The sequence below is a fragment of the Quercus robur genome, chromosome 5 (assembly GCF_932294415.1).
Source record: "Quercus robur chromosome 5, dhQueRobu3.1, whole genome shotgun sequence".
Taxonomy (NCBI): domain Eukaryota; kingdom Viridiplantae; phylum Streptophyta; class Magnoliopsida; order Fagales; family Fagaceae; genus Quercus; species Quercus robur.
This window is the reverse complement of record NC_065538.1, coordinates 79,554,351-79,574,159: the sequence shown is the minus strand read 5'-3', so window position 1 is coordinate 79,574,159 and position 19,809 is coordinate 79,554,351. Positions and strand designations below refer to the sequence as shown.

The 19,809-nt window shown below is 34.2% G+C and overlaps 1 pseudogene; it reads right to left on the bottom strand.

The window, feature by feature from the left end:
* Nucleotides 1-5,516: 5,516 nt before the first annotated feature.
* LOC126727288 ((E,E)-alpha-farnesene synthase-like) lies at nt 5,517-8,567 on the bottom strand (annotated as a pseudogene).
* Nucleotides 8,568-19,809: the final 11,242 nt, after the last annotated feature.

The following is a 19,809-nucleotide window of genomic DNA, read 5'->3' as shown; positions in this document are numbered from 1 at the left end:
AAGTTCATTGGTTAGCATTTTTCTCAATCCCATATAAAGTATGCTATTTTAATATATTTAGGGTGTGTTCATATAAACTGTTGGAAAACTATGTTTTGAGTTTAAAATGAGCGTTTGTAAAAACACTATGAGGAGTTGTGGTGACTAAACAAAATTTTGGGTTTTAAAAATGCTTTTTTAAACTCTCAAAACGCCTAACCAAACGAACCTATGATGCAACCTTAACATGAGCCCAAATGCCTCAAACATTTTCAAAGGGGTTATTCATGGCATTTGTGAAATGCTTTAGTTCTTCCATTGTACCATAAGAGCACTAGAATTGGGTGTGCCAAAACATCCAAAATGCTATTTTGGTTCACCAAATACCAAAAAAATGACTTCCATTTAATGTGCCATTTGCCAATTTTTTTAGCATTTGCTAGTAGTAGATCACTATAACAATACTATTTTCTCTCTTCTCTCTCTCTCTCTCTCTCTCTCTCTCTCTTTCTCATGTGCGATAGCAACAACTCTATTTGTGGTAGCTTTATGCGTTTGCAACAACCTACTCAATGTCCCCGTCCTGCTCCGCTCCACACTGCATGCCCCTCATGGATATGATATTATTCCAAGCAGGTTGGGCAGTGGTTTCCAACATACCAATGGTGGATTGGTTAAAAATTTTTCCACCCCACTCAATTTGACCCACGTACATCAATATATATATATATATATATATATGTATGTATGTATGTATGTATGTATGTATGTATGTATGTATCTACATGTTGTACAAGTTATCTTTGGTTATTTTAATCGGTTGTATGCTAAACTAGCATATTGGATATAATGTGTACATCTTTAATTTAAATGTTGTGCTAAAATACTAAAAATAACTTTTTGATTTGTAAAAATTGATTTTTTTTAGAACATCAAATGTTAATGAACTAAACAGTAAACATCATCAATTACTAGTATCAAATTAGTGACTTTTGTAAGCCATTTATTAATACGTGTGTACTAAGGCTTGAAAGCAATGTCTAGTCGTCTATTGAGTGCACATATTACATTTGGCTAGTCTATTGTTGATTGAGATCTAATGCGATAGCAATATACTATTGCGCCGTGCAATTAACCATTGTTATTGTATGCTGCAATAGCCTTAGTTATTTATACAGATCTCAATCTGTCTCTTGCTCAAGTTTTTTGTGAGGTCCAGATTACTCCACCAGCACCTAAATGATATAAAAGTACAAGTGAGTTCTTTTCTTTTGTGATGTATGACGTATGACGTATCACTTTCTTTGGTAGCTACCTTGAATGATTCCCTTAGATCTTTTTTGAAGTTGGGCTTGAGCTATATATGTTGAAATGAAGTTTAGCAAGTTCAAAGAATAATCCATGGCATGGTCCTTAAGATAGCATTCATAGTTGTGTCTTTCTCATTTGCATCGATGTACCATTTAATGTCAAACCACTGCACTCTCCATTGTGATGGAAGCTCATTGTTCAGCAAGGTGATGACAAGGTCACAGTCTAAATTAGGACTGCTTTCATTGAGAACTTCTGTTGAGAAATCTCTAGCATGATGATCATGCCAATATGGCCAGTTATGAATAAAAAATCAATAGTCTAGCAATTTATTTATAGAGAGATTATTCTTACTCTTTCAATTTCTATCATAACTTTGAAATGGAAATTTTCAATCATGAATATATATATATAAAATCAAAACTAGATCTCACAACAAAATAATAGATGATATTCTAATAGACTTTTTGATGTTGTCCATTAAAACAAAATTGTTGCAAGATTTCATATAACATTAATCATTGATGATTTCTAGAATTTAAAAGAACATAGAGTTCCATTTTAGTATATCCTAAATAATCGAGTTGAATGAATGACATAGTATTATGAAAATAAACTTTTCCCCTTTTGTCATTATAGTGCGGCTCTAGGAAATTTTTCGAAGGGGGTCGTTAAAAAACTTAAATTAAACAAATTTTAATAAAAAAAAGAACTTGAATATATTGTGTTAGTGACAAAAAAAAAAAAAAAACACAAATATATGAAATTTTATAATTTCTTTCTACGAGTTTTCATATTTTGAAATCATCACATGATAGTTTATTATCAATTGTGATTATCTCTTGTCAATGTAGATGTAACCATTTTATTTTATTAAGTCTGTATAACATTTTTATTTTTATGTGATTTTCGTTATTTATTTGTTATTGTTTTTTATAAATTATTGACGCACATCATAACACCCATCCATACATAAATAATACATTTAACAATCACCAACTTCAAAAAAAACTAGGGATGTTTATCCCACATTGGTTGTGTGTGTCTAGTATCCGCTGTTTATAACCCCAGTTTACAACTACAAATGTTAGGCCCTTTTATACGTAGTTGTACTCTGGTTATGTAATGTATTATAAACTCAATTTAAAATACTAATATTACTATTTTCATATGTGTTCTAATAATATTACTATTTACTAATAATAAAAAAAAATCATTAACTTTACTATTTTTTTCTTTGAATCACTAGTTTTATAACAAAAATTTATTATAACATGATAATAATATAAGCATGTAACAAATCCTCTGTATTTCTTGGTTATTAAATTATATAAAGTTATATTATATTTATACCATGTACACATTCACATACTTCATAATTCACAAGGATAACATTATAGCAAAAAATAAAAAAAAATAATGCACACAATTAGTATCAAACACACACACTTTCTCACATATATATAATATAAATTTATAATAAAGAAAGATATTCAGAACTCACAAACACTCACATTTTGCTTTTAGGGTCAGAGATACATAGAAAGTCAGATAGAGAACGGAGATGAGATGAGATTCATAAGAAAAAGGGAGAGTGATTTGTGTTGTTAATTAGTTTTGGGTTGAGCTGATCTATGTTGTTTGATTTTGGGCATTAATTTGTGATCAGAGTGTGCAAGATTTAAGTCAAATTGTGCAAAAAAATTCTTTAGGTTATTAAATTAATAAAAAAATAATTTATATATATAAATTTTTTTTTTTTCAAGTCAGGTGGGTCGTAAGTGCAGCCGCCCCTGTGTCATTATCATGGTTAATGAAATGTTGGACTGGGTCTATTAGTAGCTATTTAAGAACATCATCTCCCGTGGGTTGTGGAAATATGGTTCGTTGGTTCAAAAACTTCCAAAATGTTATTAATCAAATTCCGAATGAGCTTCTAGGTTGATGGATTTTGAGTATTGTCCTTTCATAGAAGAATTAATAAAAAATTGATATAATTATTAAATAAGTCGTATTGTATTCACCGGTGATGTTCCTATCATGTATTAAGTGCAGACGCGGACCACGCCAATCTCGTGCATGTGCACGTGAAACAGAAGGCCCTGCAAACTCTTATATATGTGTGTCATTCCTTTGATTGAATAAAAGACGTAATAAAGTCAGTACTTTATATGTTTCTGACAACTCAAAATCATGCGCAGATAGATGCAATGTATATGGCTTGTTAAAGTAGGTGTCAGACTCCTATCAAAAAAAAAAAAAAAGTAGGTGTCAGACATTTTACTCAATTATTTTAAGTGTATTACGTGTATTACAAATCTGACAGAGACATATATGATCTTTTTATTTATTAATCATAGAGTTAGACTTTGTCTCTTAAAATTTGCCTTATTAATTAAACTCGTGATTGAAAGTGACTTAACTTTCAACCAAATACGGAAAAAAGAAAAAAAAGAAAGTGACTTAACTTTCAACCAAATACGGAAAAAAGAAAAAAAAGAAAGTGACTTAGCTGACATGGTTTCAAAAACCCAACGGATAGTACATGATATCATTATCTTGGTCTTTGTCACAACCTGGTTTTGTCTGGGCTGGCTAAGAGATCGAGAGGCCTTGAAGTCAAACCGTAAAACCTTGTACATATTGATTATATATAGACCTTGAATTACATCAAATGGGTCAATCGTGTTTCACAACTTAGGCCTCTTTCTCCAAAAAAAAAAAAAAACAAAACAAAAAGGCCTCTTTGTTGATGGGCTATCCAATATATAGGATTAGATTGGATACAAGAATTCACAATGGGCCAATGGTAATGGCATTAACAAATCACACATCGGTTTTAGTGGCGTTGGCAAGTGAGGCCGGTTCTCTTGAATTAATAAATGCTTTGGATTAAGTTTACCAATTTATTTTTTGTATTATTTCTCTCATGAAGATGTGGGGAAAGCGGGATTAAGATTTAGATTACCTTATTCTTATGAAAAACCTAGCATGGGCATGGTCGCATGGCCAAATTAGGAACCTAGGATCCTTAGCTTAGTTAAAGTACAAAACTTATGTACAGTGTTGTTACTTAAGTTTCATTTTTAAGATTCTATCATGTGATTATTTAACTAAAAAATATACATTCATCTTATAAGAAAAATGCCACATGGCAAAATTTTAAGAGGAAAACCTAATGAATAACACCTAAGTACTGTACCTAAGTCTTACCCTAATTAAATGTTATGTAAAAGGTTAGGATTAGTTTTCAATTCAGCCCATTATCTGGGGAAGTAGACGGCTGCAGACCTCTTTTTGGCCTCCTTGCAAGTGGGCTATCTAACTGGATAAAATTAACACGTAAATTTGTAATGCTTATGTAGTAAAATTTATAAAATCCTTAATATCATTCAAATGAATTAATTATATTAAATCATGAAAATAATGAATTTTAAATAAAAATAATAATATAGAACATTAATTAAATTGATGAAAAAATTAAATATTATTTAAGTGATATAAAAATATATAAAGGCTCACTTAACTTTTTTGACTTAGGTATATGTAAATAAAATATGTATAAATTTATTAAACTATATATAAAATTAATTTAAATATAAATTAAAGGGCTAATTGTTATGGTGCCTGTGAGAAATTCTTTGTTTTAGCCAAGATTCAATGAAATTTTTCAGCAACAAGACCCACGACTTTAGAGTTCCAAGTCAACAATACGAAAATCATAGTAGATACATACAATTAAACTTATATAAAACAAAACACCAAATATATTTGTTTAAAAGGAGGGGAATTCCACAAACACAAGATAAGACACTTTCATTACACTATGTAAAATGTTTTACAAACCCATCATACTTATTTTGCATGGTAAGGACAAGACCATACACTTAGGACTTAACCTAGATACCGATTCAAGTTACAAATCACATGTCGTGCGTTATTAGGAGGATAAAAGCAATTACATACATGTTATATACACATTTACAAATATTAAAAAGTAATTAAAATTGTGACTTAAAGTAATAATTTACAACTTGAAAATTATTACTTTAAATCACAATTTCAAATGATTTTTCATTTTTGTATATAAATGTGTGTAACAGAGTGTATAATAAACACTACTCTTATTAGAATACAAACATTATAAATAATAAAATGACAAGTTTTATTAATGAAAATTATTAGGTACTCATGGAATACGATAACTTAATTAGTATTTCCTCCTCTCACATTTCAATAAAGCACGAAAGGTTCAACTCGCAAAAACATGATATTTTCCCGTGTGCCTTGGTCTTGAACACCAAATCCATCTCCATTTTGGTAAAGGCTATGTGCCATACGCGCAGTATTTGTAGCAATATTAACAAATTGCTGCGTCGGATATTGATTAAAGCATTGCCCATTTATTTTCTTCCAAGTTTTGTTTTATCATTCCTTGAATGTGCATCTGGGCTATTTCCTCTGAAACATTCGCTTCTCTCATATAACATACAATTGATGAAGGAGCATCGCCTCTCTCTTGCTCAGCCTGTTACAAGTTATTCTACCAATTTATGCTCCATAATGAATGAACAAAAATATAATAAATGTTCTATAAGGAATGCATAATAAGAAAATAATTATTATAGGGTTCTTTATTCACTTAAAGGGAATAGTAATTACCACAGAAGTCACTAGATCATTGCAGAGTCAAATTATCATAGATATATTGTACACAATTTCTTGATTTTTCCCTAGAAAATCTTCCATTCCCTTTGTTACCTCATGTCCCATAGAAAAAAATTGATGAACCAAAAATATAGCGCCAGCCGATGAAATCCATGCATTGCTTAGATATTCTTGAAGGGATGGTGTGTAGCCCATGTTGTACCACTTCGCTTCCACAAATAATGCATTACAAAAATCTGTCCACTATCAACCCAAAAAAAAATATATAAAAAAAGATTTTCAATAAAAGATCCAATGACTGATATCTACCTATTGTGTATATTCCACATGATAATGATCGGGAAAAAAAAAAGATATTCTCAAAAAGTACCACTTTTTTTGCATGAGGTAATAATTGATTCGAACCCTTCTCTTTTTGAATTTCATTAGCGATTTCATTGACCGTATTGTAGAGTGCTAGGAAGCAATTCTTCAAACACTCTGGCAGGTGTTGAGTTTCACTGACATCCCACCTAAATTTATTATTTTGGTCAGAATTAAAACAACCATATGTGCCTATTTTATATGCTGCAATACTAACCTATTTACGGCATTGGTGAACAGCTTTAGTTCTTCCAGTGTGCCATAAACATCATCAATTATCGCTATCAGATTAGTGACTTTAGTTAGCGATTTTCTTAGATATGTGTACTTAGGCTCGGAAGCAAAGCCCACCGAGCACATAAAACTTTCAGCCAGTCGGTCTCTAGTGAAACTCAAGTCCTTTGAGAGGCCCAGATTCCTCCACCACCTAAATGACACAAAAGGAAAAAGTAAGTTCTTTTCTCAATTTCTCCAAAAAAAAAAAAAAAAAAATCTTTTTCTCAATTTCTCTCCTGCTATATTATATATGTTGTGCATGGTGAGTTCCTTGTTTAAGATATTCACAGATTACTATTTATTTGTCGCTATACTCACCTGGATGATTCCCTCAACTCTTTTTGAAGTGAGGCTTGAACTATGTTGAAATTAAGTTTAGCAAGTTCAAGTAACATAGCATTCATATGTCTGTCTTTCTCATATGCGTTGATTTGCCATTTGACGTCAAACCACTGCAATCTCCTTTGTGATGGAAGCTCAAAAACATGGGACACTTGTTCAGCAAGGTCACAGTCTAAATTAGGAATGCAATCTTTGAGAGTTTCTGTTGAGAAATCTCTAGCAGCATCCATGAGGTCTTCACCTTCTAAAGCCAAGTGTGAGGCCTCCAAAAGTTCAAGCATTTCTTTAATATTTGTGCGTGTGCTTTTGTTGAACAAACCGGCTTTTTCATCCACGAAGCCTCTAAACATATCTGAATTCCACATGATGAACTAGATTTAAAAGCAAAGTATAATTGGGGATGAACTTGAATAAGAATAACAGGATTTTTTTTTTAATGCTAAGGTTATTTTACCTTGTGAAACTTCATAGCCATGCTGCCTAAGAAGCCTGAAGCATAGTGCAGTAGTGTAGAGATCCTCTTTTGGACTAGGATTTTTATTCTTAGTGGATGATATGATGTCTAGAGCCTCCTTGATTTCCACATCAAAATGGCTGTCTAGGCCTAACTTTTCAACGCTGTCAATGAGCTCTAACTTTGCCACTTTGTCAACTGCTTCCGCAAACAAATCCTTTACATTCACTATCAGCTTCTGTGCCTGTCTTTCGTATTCTTGCCCCTGCAAAATAGTTTACGACTTTAGCATTTTCCTTAAAAAAAATTTCTTTCAAAACCTTAATTTTGTTATGTTCACGCTATCATCTAATTGAGTTAGCATGTGAATTAATAGATTAGTTAGCTAATAAATCTCAAGTTAGGTTTGATTGGAGAACATTACAAACGCCCACATATATAATTTAGAACGTGGTTTTGTCCACTAATAACATATCGACTTAGAAAAGCATCCAGTTGATGGGATGAATATTGCAAATTAACCTCAAACTAATCAAGATGTTCATTGTAGAACTTTTATATGTACGGGCACATTATATGAATGTTATGCAAATAATACACAAACAAATAAAATTTTAAGGGAATGCTAAAGCTACTGCATAGTAATAAATGTCATTCACATCAACAACATAATAAATAAAATTTTAAGTATTATTATTTTTTGTTTTGAATTTAAAGTTAATCTTTCAATTTCTAAAGCTTATGTAATAAAATTTGTAATCTTTCTGATACATAAAACCATACAAAACATAAAATAAGAAAGGGAAACAATAAAAACGAAGTAATTTTAAAACCACACATTTTTCCACAACTATCTTATCTGGCTATATGTTTTTATGTTACATTCACATGAAATCATTACTTTTTCAGAATTAGAATTATACAAAAATTTTGACACAAAAAAAATGTGGTTCTAGATTTTTGGACAAAAAACATAATATTTCCACCCAAATAGAACATAGTTGGGAACCATTCTTACGTCATATATGCTGGAAAGAGATTCTAGGTAATCATAGTTCCAAATGTTTGGCTTATAATTGGCAGATCGTCTTTGATGTACCACATCACTGGCTGGAGGATTCGTCTGGCATGGTAAAGTTTGCTGCAAAGCTTGCAATTGTTTCTTAAACTCCATACAGATGGAATTACTTAAAAGGAAAAGCTAAAGGAAAAGTCAAGAAAGTTTGAGTTGAGGAATGCAAAGCTGATGGATTTCCAAAATTTGCTTCGGACTGTTTTATATAGGCAACGAGGCACACAAAATGACACATAAGAAAGCAATAATTCAGAAAGCAATAATCTAGGGCCTACGTAGAACCTTATATATTTTCAGTCAAAAAAAAAAAAAAAAAATCATACGTAAAACCTAGCAACTCTTAAATATCTGATCAGTAGGACGTGGCGGAGCCACATATTACTGAGTAGGTGCAATGCTCTCGCTCAAATTTGAAAAAGATATGGTATATTCTACTTAATATTATAGAGAATTTTGAAACTTGTTATACCACATAAATTCTGTATGATCAATTATGAGTTTTTTTTTTTTTTTTTTTTTTAATTATAAATTTGATCCATTTGCAATTTTATAAATGTATGGGCATATTAAATGAAAAGAACGATTTATTTATTTATTTATTATTTTTTTTTTTAAAGAAAGGATCTTGTTGAGATAGTGGTATTTGTTGTGAATGTAGCAAAAATTATGAGTTTATGCAAAATAAAAATTGAAAAATAGAATTAAAAACACACACACACAAGGAAGAAAAAGATTTACATAGTTTGGCCTTTTAGGCCTATGTATACACACAACTTCAGGGAGAACTTTTTGGCCCCATTTGTTTGGGTGAAAATGGTCAAATAGCATCTTTGGCCGAAATTTTTAGTGTTTTACCATTGTTTGTAAAATAATTAGTGATCTACTACTATTTTGAAACTTGAGTTTGTCGTGTAACTCAGATTCTAAGAAATTAAGTTCCATACAAAATAGCCACCAAGTTTGTCGTGTAATTCGAGTTCCAGGAACTCGAATTTCATTAAAGAAAAAATAGCCATCAAGTTACACGGCAAACTTGATTGCTATTTTGTATCGAACTCAAATTACACGACAAACTTGAATTTCAAAATAGTAGTAGATCACTAATTATTTCATAAACAATGGTAGAATACTAAATATTTCTGCCAAATATGGTATTTAGTTACTTTCACCCATTTTTTTGGAGTGATTTTTGGGGGGATGGAAAAAGGGGAGTGAAAATTAGAGAGAAAATGATATTTTGAGTGTTTGGTTGGAGGAGAAAATGTGAGGTTAAACCAATGGGGCCTAAGTAGCTTAATCTCAAGTCCATCAAAATGCAATCTCCCCCAAATTGGGGAGAAAACAGAAGTTCCCACACATTATGGACAAAAATGTCCCTATGCAATGTTTTGGTTTTTATTTTCTCTTTTGTCATTTTCTTTTTTGGTTTTTGTCTTTTTCTATTCCTTCTCATTCACTTTTTTTTTTTTTTTTTTTTTTTTTTTTTTTTTTTTTTTTTAATGCAGTGTCCATCCATACACAATTTTTTAATAAAAATATAATTTGTTACTATGGGGCCAGAGAATTTGTGATCCCGGTCCACTTTCCATTAGGGCCTAAGGCCCGCGCCGAGGAGAGTAGTTGTCGAGGACAAGTATTAAAATATCAAATAGCCTAGGAATGCAGCAAAAAATGATCATGTCCTCGGCATCCCAAGGCCTAAAAGGGAAGAACGACATGTCATCAAAGGCAGCCTCCAAAGAGCTCCCAGAAGAAAAAGCGAGAAGAATGGGACACGCACGAGGGTACAGTGTGGGATTGGTTCAAGGAGAAGACATCACATCCACATTGAATGCGCCAACAAACGTCCTAACCGCATTAATGGGAAAAGACTCTTGAATAGTGTGGCTTCGGTTGTTGCAACTAAAAAAAAGTAAGGGGAGGCGGCTGATGGGACAGGCACTCGAGTAGGTGTCTGCCTGATCAACAGATGGAAGGTGGGGATTAACTGAGAAGGGCTATATAATGTAAGGATTCGTGCGCCAAAAGGAGGGGGGGAAGGAGACCCAAAAAAGAGAGAGGAATAATAAGAACATGAAGTTTCATGGACGAGATCCCTGGACAACCTTAGTTCACTTCTGGGTGTCCACCATGAGTATCATGACTAACTACTGTCCAGTAACCAAAGCCTAACCTTTCAGCCCACACTCTACAAATTTTATTATTTGGGCCTCTAACGTATGAACCCAAGACCAGTTTGGGATCGTTACAAATCAAGTCCTTACAATTGGCGCTGTCTATAGGGAGGGTTTGTGCGTTGGCACAGACGGTGGATCGAGCTCCTGTCAAACCAGGGCCTGTGAAAGCCTCTCCATCACTTCTAGCAACCCGTTGTTGTTGCCCTAATATAGAGTTCCACTAGGGGCTACGCTTCGAAGCACCAGTGACACGGGTGGTTCTAGGGGCTTCCAACATCAAGTCAACGCCTCACACCTTGGCCGAGGGGCTAATCCTCGAAACTTAAAGAAAATCCTAAGTTTTGGACAGAACCAAGGTATTGCATGGTCCTCGGACTCAAACCTATGGGAAAACCAACTACTTAAAGAAAATCCTAAGTTTTGGATAGAATCAAGGTATTGCATGGTCCTCAGACTCAAACCTATGGGAAAACCAACTACTTAAAGAAAATCCTAAGTTTTGGACAGAACCAAGGTATTGCATGGTCCTCGAACTCAAACCTATGGGAAAACCAACTACTTAAAGAAATTCTAAGTTTTGGACAGAATCAAGGTATTGCATGGTCCTCAGATTCAAACTTATGGGGAAACCAACTACTTAAGTTTTGGACAGAACCAAAGTATTGCATGGTCCTCGGACTCAACCCTATGGGGAAACTAACTACTTAAAGAAAATCTAAGTACCAGGCTCGGCCTAACAACACACTCGACACCTCGGATAATACCTTTGGCTCCCTAGAAGTATGTTCAGATACAAGTTCAACGCCCCATGGGCATGGGTAAGTTAGAATTCCGGGATGTAATCCTAAATAAATTGTATGCACAACCATTCATACATGACATTTGGTTCTGTAGGAAGATTCAAATACGGTTTTATACAATTGGTTCTCTGTGTTGCAGCTTGGGCTGCACTGTGAGCTGCTGCACTGTGTTGCAGCAGCTAGTGCATGGGCTGCCACACCAGTGCAGCCCAAGCTGCAACATTACAGCTTCTTGTTTGGGTTATTAGTAGGTTCTTTGAAATGGTTGGGGCTTTGTTTGAGTTCCACAGTGAATTAATGATGATCTTTATATTGTAAATGTTTTCCATGATTTGTGGGTTTGTTTGAGTCCCTAGCTTTATTTGACTTCTTAGTTGAACCTTTATAAGTTTTTATATATGCATATATAGATTTATAAAAGAAAAACATTTATATATATAGGTATGTTTGTCTTCACTATCAGTAATGATAAATCACTAACCATTTTGTGTTAAATGCCCTTATGCCCTTGTGCTTTTATTTTAGAACATAAACAGTGCAGGGGCTGCAACACAGTGCAGCTTGGGCTGCACTGGTGTGGCAGCTACTAGCTGCTGCACTGTGTTGCAGCAGCTAGTGCAGCAGCTGCCACACCAGTGCAGGGGCTGCAACACAGTGCAGCTTGGGCTGCACTGGTGTGGCAGCTACTAGGGTGTCCTAACACCAGTGCAGAAACATTGGAGGTATTTATTAGCATATGGCCAATTGCAATATGGCCAAATTCCCATAATTTCAGTGCTTTATACAAAAATGAAAAAGGAATACCAAAAAAAAAAAATTGAAATTAAATAAAATTTAAACAGCTAATAGGGTAAAGCTTGTCAACCTAGATAGAAATTGAAACTACTTTCATACACTGCTACAAGATCATAATTTAACTTCAAGTATTAAAAAGGATGCATATTATGAAATTTAGAAAAGGCCAAGCTTTCAACCATAGACCAAATAACCAATAACAAGAAAAATAATTAACATTATTAATTTACAATGAGCAATGGCAAGGATGATGTTTGGTGCAAATGGAATTATTCTACTAGTTTACACTATCAGTTGAAATAAGTCCTTTTGTTTTGGCAGCATCATTTCATTGTACAGAGTTGATCCATTTTAGGACTCCAAAAAGATATTTTATTTTCTTTTACTTTTTCATTGAGGACTTTAATTACCAGACCAGAATGCTAAACAAGAAAAATAAACCAGCCACATTCCATTCCAGTTGCACCAAAAGAATGGGCTTAGGAATTAGGATAGACAAGCATTATGACAAGATTTTAGCATCATGAATTGTATTGAGAGGATACATTTTAGGACTTTTCAATAATTATATTGAGAGGATACACCAGTGCAGCTTGGGCTGCACTGGTGTGGCAGCTACTAGCTACTAGGGTGCCCAAGCTACTAGCTGCCACACCAGTGCAGCCCAAGCTGCACTGTGTTGCAGCCCCTGCACTGGTGTGGCAACTACTAGCTGCTGCATTTTGTTGCAGCAGCTGCCACACCAGTGTTGCAGCTTGGGCTGCTGCACTGGTGTGGCAGCTACTAGGGTGTCCTAACAAAAGAAACTGTTGTCTTGTTAGATCTTCATAGGTTGACAAATAATTATCTTTTAGCTCCTCTATGTCTGGAAAAACTAACACCTCTGCAAAAAGTAAAAAAGTTCTATATGCTATGTTTTAGTACAAACCTGGAAAGTTACAGTTTCCATGCATGTGAAGACTAGTGCATAATATCCTTGGGGCTTTAATGCTGATATGAAGATCAAAATCTTATTTGCTATTAATTAATAGCTAAATTCATGTATTGTATTAATATGAAATATTAGCCAATCTTTCAATAGTAAGATGAAAGGATGAGATATTGAAGAAATTGTCTGATAATACTCGGGCTGCACTGGTGTGGCAGCTGGTGCACTAGCTGCTGCAAGCTGCAACAAAGTGCAACCCAAGCTGCAACACAGTGCAGCAGGTAGTGCAACACAGTGCAGCAGGTAGTGCACTACCTGCTGCACTGTGTTGCAGCTTGGGCTGCACTGGTGTGGCAGCTCTGCTACACTATGTGCAATGTGTTACATAGTTTCTTTGTTTAGAATATAGTTCCTTTGCTTAGATTATTTTACTGATTTAATCCCCTTATTATTACTGATTTGGATATGCTATTCTTGTAGGTTCCTATTACTTGGTTGATTCGGGGTATCCCATTGGTGCATCGTTCCTTCCACCACATAAGGCCACCCGATATCATGCCCAAGAATTCAGGAGGAGGAGTACTAGGCAACCAAAATCGGGGAAAGAGTTGTTTAATTATAGACACTCTTCATTGCGCATGGTGATTGAGAGGTGTTTTGGAGTCTTGAAGGCTCGCTTTCCCATCTTGAGCAACATGGCAAAGTATAAGCAATATCGTCAGCGTTTAGTTGTTTTTGCGTGTTGTGCGTTACATAATTTTATACGCATCAATAATCGAAGGGATGTTCTGTTTAACACATGGGAGAACCTTGGTAGGGATGATATGCAAACCGGAAACAATGGGAACTCTCCTGAGTCGAGTGCAAGTGCCGAAAGAAGACATGTGAGGGAGATGTCTACTGCGTCGAAGAGAGCAATGGGTGAATTCAGGGATGATATAACTGACCGCATATGGGAGGAGTACGTGCGACATCGACGTTAATGGTTGGCATGTCTAAGGATTCATCCTTTTTGTTGGGACTTGTATAGAGCTAATACCCAGTCCCATGACATTTTGTTGGGACTTTTGTATAAGTCTAGGTACCGTGACTAGAAGTCACTTAGCATGACACGTGATGCACCCTTTTGGACATTATGATGCATTTTTTTTTGTAATTAAGATTAACTGTACACATGCTTACATGTAATGGCTAATGTCAATAATCTATTGACATTTCTGATGTAATTCTTTTTGGCAATTTTAAAGTAAGTGTATGTAATACCTAGTGTATGTAATACCTATTGGTAATGTAAGTATAGGTGGACATGGTTATATGTAATACCTTTTCGCAATGCATTTTATATGTAATACCTTTTTGCAATGGAGTATTTTTCAAGGACCAATTATTGTGTATCTGATATGGTTATAGGTGGATAATTATGTTATATCACCTTGTAAAATATATAGGAACTCAAAACAGGGCATGTAATCTTTTTTTTTTTTTTTTTGGTAGAAAGGGAAATTCATAAAACACTAACACAGCCAAAAGAGTTTCAGAACAAAGCCTGTTCACAATACAAACTAGTGGCATTAGCCTCCAATGTGGAATGATTGGGACAATATCAGGAGTTTCTCTAAGTTTTTCTTTAAAGGCTTTATCAAAAATGTTTTTCTTTAAAGGACTAATTTTTTTTTATACTAGTATTTTGTTTGTAATAAGTAATTTATTCTTTTGAAACATATTACAAACCTAACATATATATATAGTGCACTTTTCTTCTTTTTTTGAGATAATAACAAATTCTTAATTTTTATTTTGTTAAAAAGTGTAGATTTTTTTTTGATAAACACGTAAGTTTTTATTAATAGTACACTTATTATCCTAGTACAGCCATATACAACACAACTGAACTTTTGGCAATTTATTCTGCTTGCCTTGTTTTTATTCATATCAATGCTTAAATATACTAACAACACAACTGAATCATAAACAATAGGAATGACAAAAAATAAGAATGCTACCAAAATGTCTACCATTACAAAACAACAATTATATGTATACGAATTATACAATAAGTCTATCATTCAACATATACAATTGTCAGGTCGAACACCTACACTAAAAGGCACTCCCAACACGTACAATACATTTCCAAACAACTAATAAAAATTAAAAAGGTCATGGCAGACACATTTGCCGTAATCCAACCTCCCTATTACCAAGTGAAAATATAATAAACACCACAATTGCCAACCATGACATAAGTAGAGCAACTTGATATTTACGTGCTCGCGCATTGGCCATATGAAGGGAAACCCTTGCTTTTTCAGCACTACGCTTTGCTACTCTTTCCCTGTGGAGTAGGCCTGCTATCATTGCACGGGTTTCCATCTCATTGTTTTTTGCCATAGTTGCCTCGACCTCAAGCCTAGTAAATTTCGCAATGACAATCGGTGCTGTTTCAGCTCCACGCCTACATGGGATGCCATCCAACCATTTAAAGCACTTACAATGTTCGTCACTGCCCTGCATATTAAACAAAGCTGGTAAGTACATGAGCTGAGGAGTATAGCAACTTTAACCATGAAACAACAATGATAGTAAGTGCGCAGCTGATACTTATAGGCTTCCAATGTCTACAGCCATAAAACCGTCTACCGAAATTATGGAGCTGCAAAGATGTCCGCAACACGCACTGATTCATGTCACACACATGCCCCCTATAGTTGGAGTTATAGCTACTGGCACTTGCCTCCGACATTGTGGTGAATCGTCCAGCCCTACAAGGCATATTCACTGTCATTCAACACATAGCCAACCATGTACTAAAAGTTTTCATCAACATGTATGCAGTAAGAGATGACAGTAATGCAGATTTTATTTCCTATTTTGGTCAATGACACTAGTGCAGATTGTAGTCCTGCTATAGTTTTATTTTTATTTTTTAGTTTAGCTTATTATCACACCCTTCAATTTAGAAATAGTGCCTGCAAATTCTACTAGACCAGCCCAGCCAGCCTGTCCTTCTTTGCCTTTTATGAACTTATGTTGTTTGGGTGTTTATGTTTTAGGATGAGTGCTACACTTAATAAGATATGAAAATTTAAAGGCATTTCTTCAAATAAAGAGGTACAGTGGTGCCTATAAAGTTACAATATTAATCAAATCCTTTATTGCACATCCAATGCTTCAAATCAACTCCAATTAGGTACATGAATTCGGGTAAGTAAAGAGTTCACATAACAATAAAATTGAATGTTGCAGTTCAAAGAGATAATTGTTTCTCAAAATTTTTTAAAAACAAATGTTCAAAGAGATAAAGAACGCATGTCAGATATATGTCTAAAATATTATATACTAACAATTATCATCTTTTACCCAAACAAAACTCTCTGACCTCAACAGACCCATGGATTATAGTCGAAAGCAGAGGGAAATCACCCATCGTAATAAGCAAAAGACAGAGGTCTCAAAAGACAGAGGTCTTACAATCTTCATATTAAAAAAAACCTAACATAAAAATGTTCAAATCCAAGCAGAGTATTCACAGCATTTGATTGTTCAAATCCAATTTACAAGATTTGCAGTAAAATATTTATGAAATATAAAGGCAAAATCATGAGAACGGAGAGAAATTTAGTGCATGTACCAACAGAGGGCTCACGAGTTTCTCTTCAGCAGACCCACAGTGCCGCGATGAGTTTACAAGTTGAAGGTGAGGAAGATGAGCAACGTTGGATACCTAGGTTATGTTCAGAGTTGGGAGTCTGGGATTCCTTCGTGTGGGTTTTCTGGAGTTCGAGTTGAGGGAGGGATCTAACGCAGTGGAGGCGGGGAAGTGAGGGGCAACGAGATCCTCAAGCCAGGTCCAAATGCTGAGAGGAACTGGGGTATTGCGCAGACAGGTTCGAGGTGAGGAAGATGAGCATCACTCCAATTTATGATGCTGGGCTTTTGCACAGTTCCATTTTGATAATTTTGGGTTTCTGGATGCTGGGGACGTTTTGGAGTGGAAAGAGCGTGAAGAAGAGAGACAGAGAGAGAGAGAACGCGGGTAAGATTTATGACCATTCTGTACAACAGATTTTTAATTGATATTTGTGGGACCCAGTGAGTTGACATAAAGGTGAGTGATGGAATTTCAAAACTCACTGAGATATTTCACCCAAACAAGCCACAAACAGAGTTATTAGAAATTGGGGTATTTTTGAGTGATAGTGATGAGTGATGAGTGACGAGTGACGAAAATTGAGTGATGAATTTTGAGTAATGGGAAAAGACAAACCAAACAAGGCCTTTATTTCACAATGAGTAAGTCGTTAAATTTATAAATCCGACTTGTACCTAACTCAATTATATTTAAAATATATATTATTTGGTTTTATTATTTATTCTTTTTTGTTTGATGAACTGTCAATAAATTTATAATCTTATAAATATGCTTTTATATGTGTTGATTTGATGCACTAACAAAATAGTTTGTGTTGATTTTTATGAACCATCCACATACTTAGGTTTGATTAGTAAATTTGCTGTTATTTGTATTGGTAATCTTATAAATTTGTTGTTTTTATGCTCATCTCTTTTTCTTTTTATGAATGTCCTTCCCATGGGTTGAACTCAATTCATGTGGGTTGGGTTGGATCCCTATTATGTGTTGAGTTGCATTGTGTTTTTTTTAAATCTAACCATGGTGAGTTGAATTGAAACACTCCCCCAACCTAACTTATGTATGCCACTAAGTCACTAACTATATTTAACCTTTATAAATCAATGTGTCATCTATTATAAAGAAACAATTCAAGTATTTGTTTCTATCCAAATATATATATATATATATATATATATATATAGATGGGTTCAAGTTACACCTGGTGTAACTTCATAAGAGTTAAACCTTTTTGGGACCATTGATTTGTATTAGATCTAAGGGTGAAAAAAAAGTCATGATCATGTCATTATTGTTCCCTAGAAATTAGTAATTAAGTCATTAATTCTTCCTATTAAAAATAGAAAAATAAAAAACACCATTAACTTTCTGCTCTCCATCATCATCTTCAACTTCTGTCCCTCTCTCACACGGTCTTGTGTTCTATCTTCTATGTACTTTCACCCTCAACAATGGAAATTAAGGGCGAGTTCAAGAAACAAGTGAAGTTTTTATTATTATTTTATGTCTGCGAGTGTTTGATTTCTTCGTTCATTTGCTACCACCTGTGAAGTTGTTCTTTCATGGGGCATGCTTTTCGTGTTGCACCACCAATGACAAAGTGTTTGATTGCTTTGATCATTTATTTATTATATTATATCTTGTATCTGAAATTTGTGAAGTCCCTTTGTTCGTGGCTAGACTTTTTTTTTTTTTTTTTTTTGACTGAAAGAGGTAGATGGCTAGACTTAGTTATGAGACAACTGAAAGCAGAATCAAAAGGGAGTTTGAGTCTTATGGTCCAATCAAGCGGGTAGGTATTTTGAGCATTCCCTGCGGGGGTTTGGTAAGAGGCTTAGTTCTGTGGTAGCTTTTTCCTTTCTGTTTATCTTATTAAAATTAGAAATAAGTTCTTAAAGGTAGCATATATTCTCTAGCTTTATGGTTGACACAGTGATTTATTTTTTCACCCTTAGATTTCTTTTTACTGGAATTCCTTTGTCATTCCAATGACTGAAGTGAAAAACACCAAAACATATTGTGCAAACTTCAAATATTGCCTCAACGGTTAAAAAATAGAACACAAGACCATGTGAGAAAGGGAGAGAAGATGAAGATGATGATGAAGAGTAGAGAGTTAATGCTTTTTTTTTTTTTTTTTCTATTTTTAATAAGAGGAATTAATGACTTAGTTACTAATTTCTAGGGAACAATAAATACATGACTATGAGTGCTTTTTTCACCCTTAGATCTAATACAAATCAATAGTCCAAAAAAGGTGTAACTCTTATGAAGTTACACCAGGTATAACTTGAACCCATCTCATATATATATATATATATCAACTATCACATGCAATTGATTAAATAGAAGTTGTGAGTAGACGTGATCATGTGAAAGTCATGTACAAGTAAAAGTTTTTATTTATTTTTTATTTTTTATATTTAATTAAGAAGAACAAGTAAAAGTTCTTGATCCTATGATAAGCAATTTTTTTTTTTTTTTTTTTGGTTGCGAAATTTCTCTTCTCATGTGACAGACAGGATAACTTTATTGGAAAAATCAAACCACGTCAGCAAAATAGCCTAACACAAGGAAAATACATGAAACAAGCATGGGTCAAGTGTCTTCAAACTGAAAATGAAGCCAAGAGGATTTTTTTTTTTTTTTTTTAAGCCCAAAAATCTTCTAATGTATAAATGGGTTGGTGTGAGACTCAGCACCACACAAAACGGTCTCAAAGACCGAAAAGCACATTACTATATGAGATGGGTATGAAAGCCTGCCACAGGCCCAAAGTCTGTTTCTTCACTTGTTAGGCCTAAGAGCCTAGATTTCTTCACCCCTGCATATTAGACTTGAAGCCCATGACACTCTTCATCGAAGCCCAAGTCCCTTATCTATGCATAGTGGGTCATGAGATGCAAAACTTAACTTTAAAAAAAGGCTAAGCGAGGGATAGGTATCTCTCTCTCTCTCTCTCTCTCTCTCTCTCATATATATAGTCAAA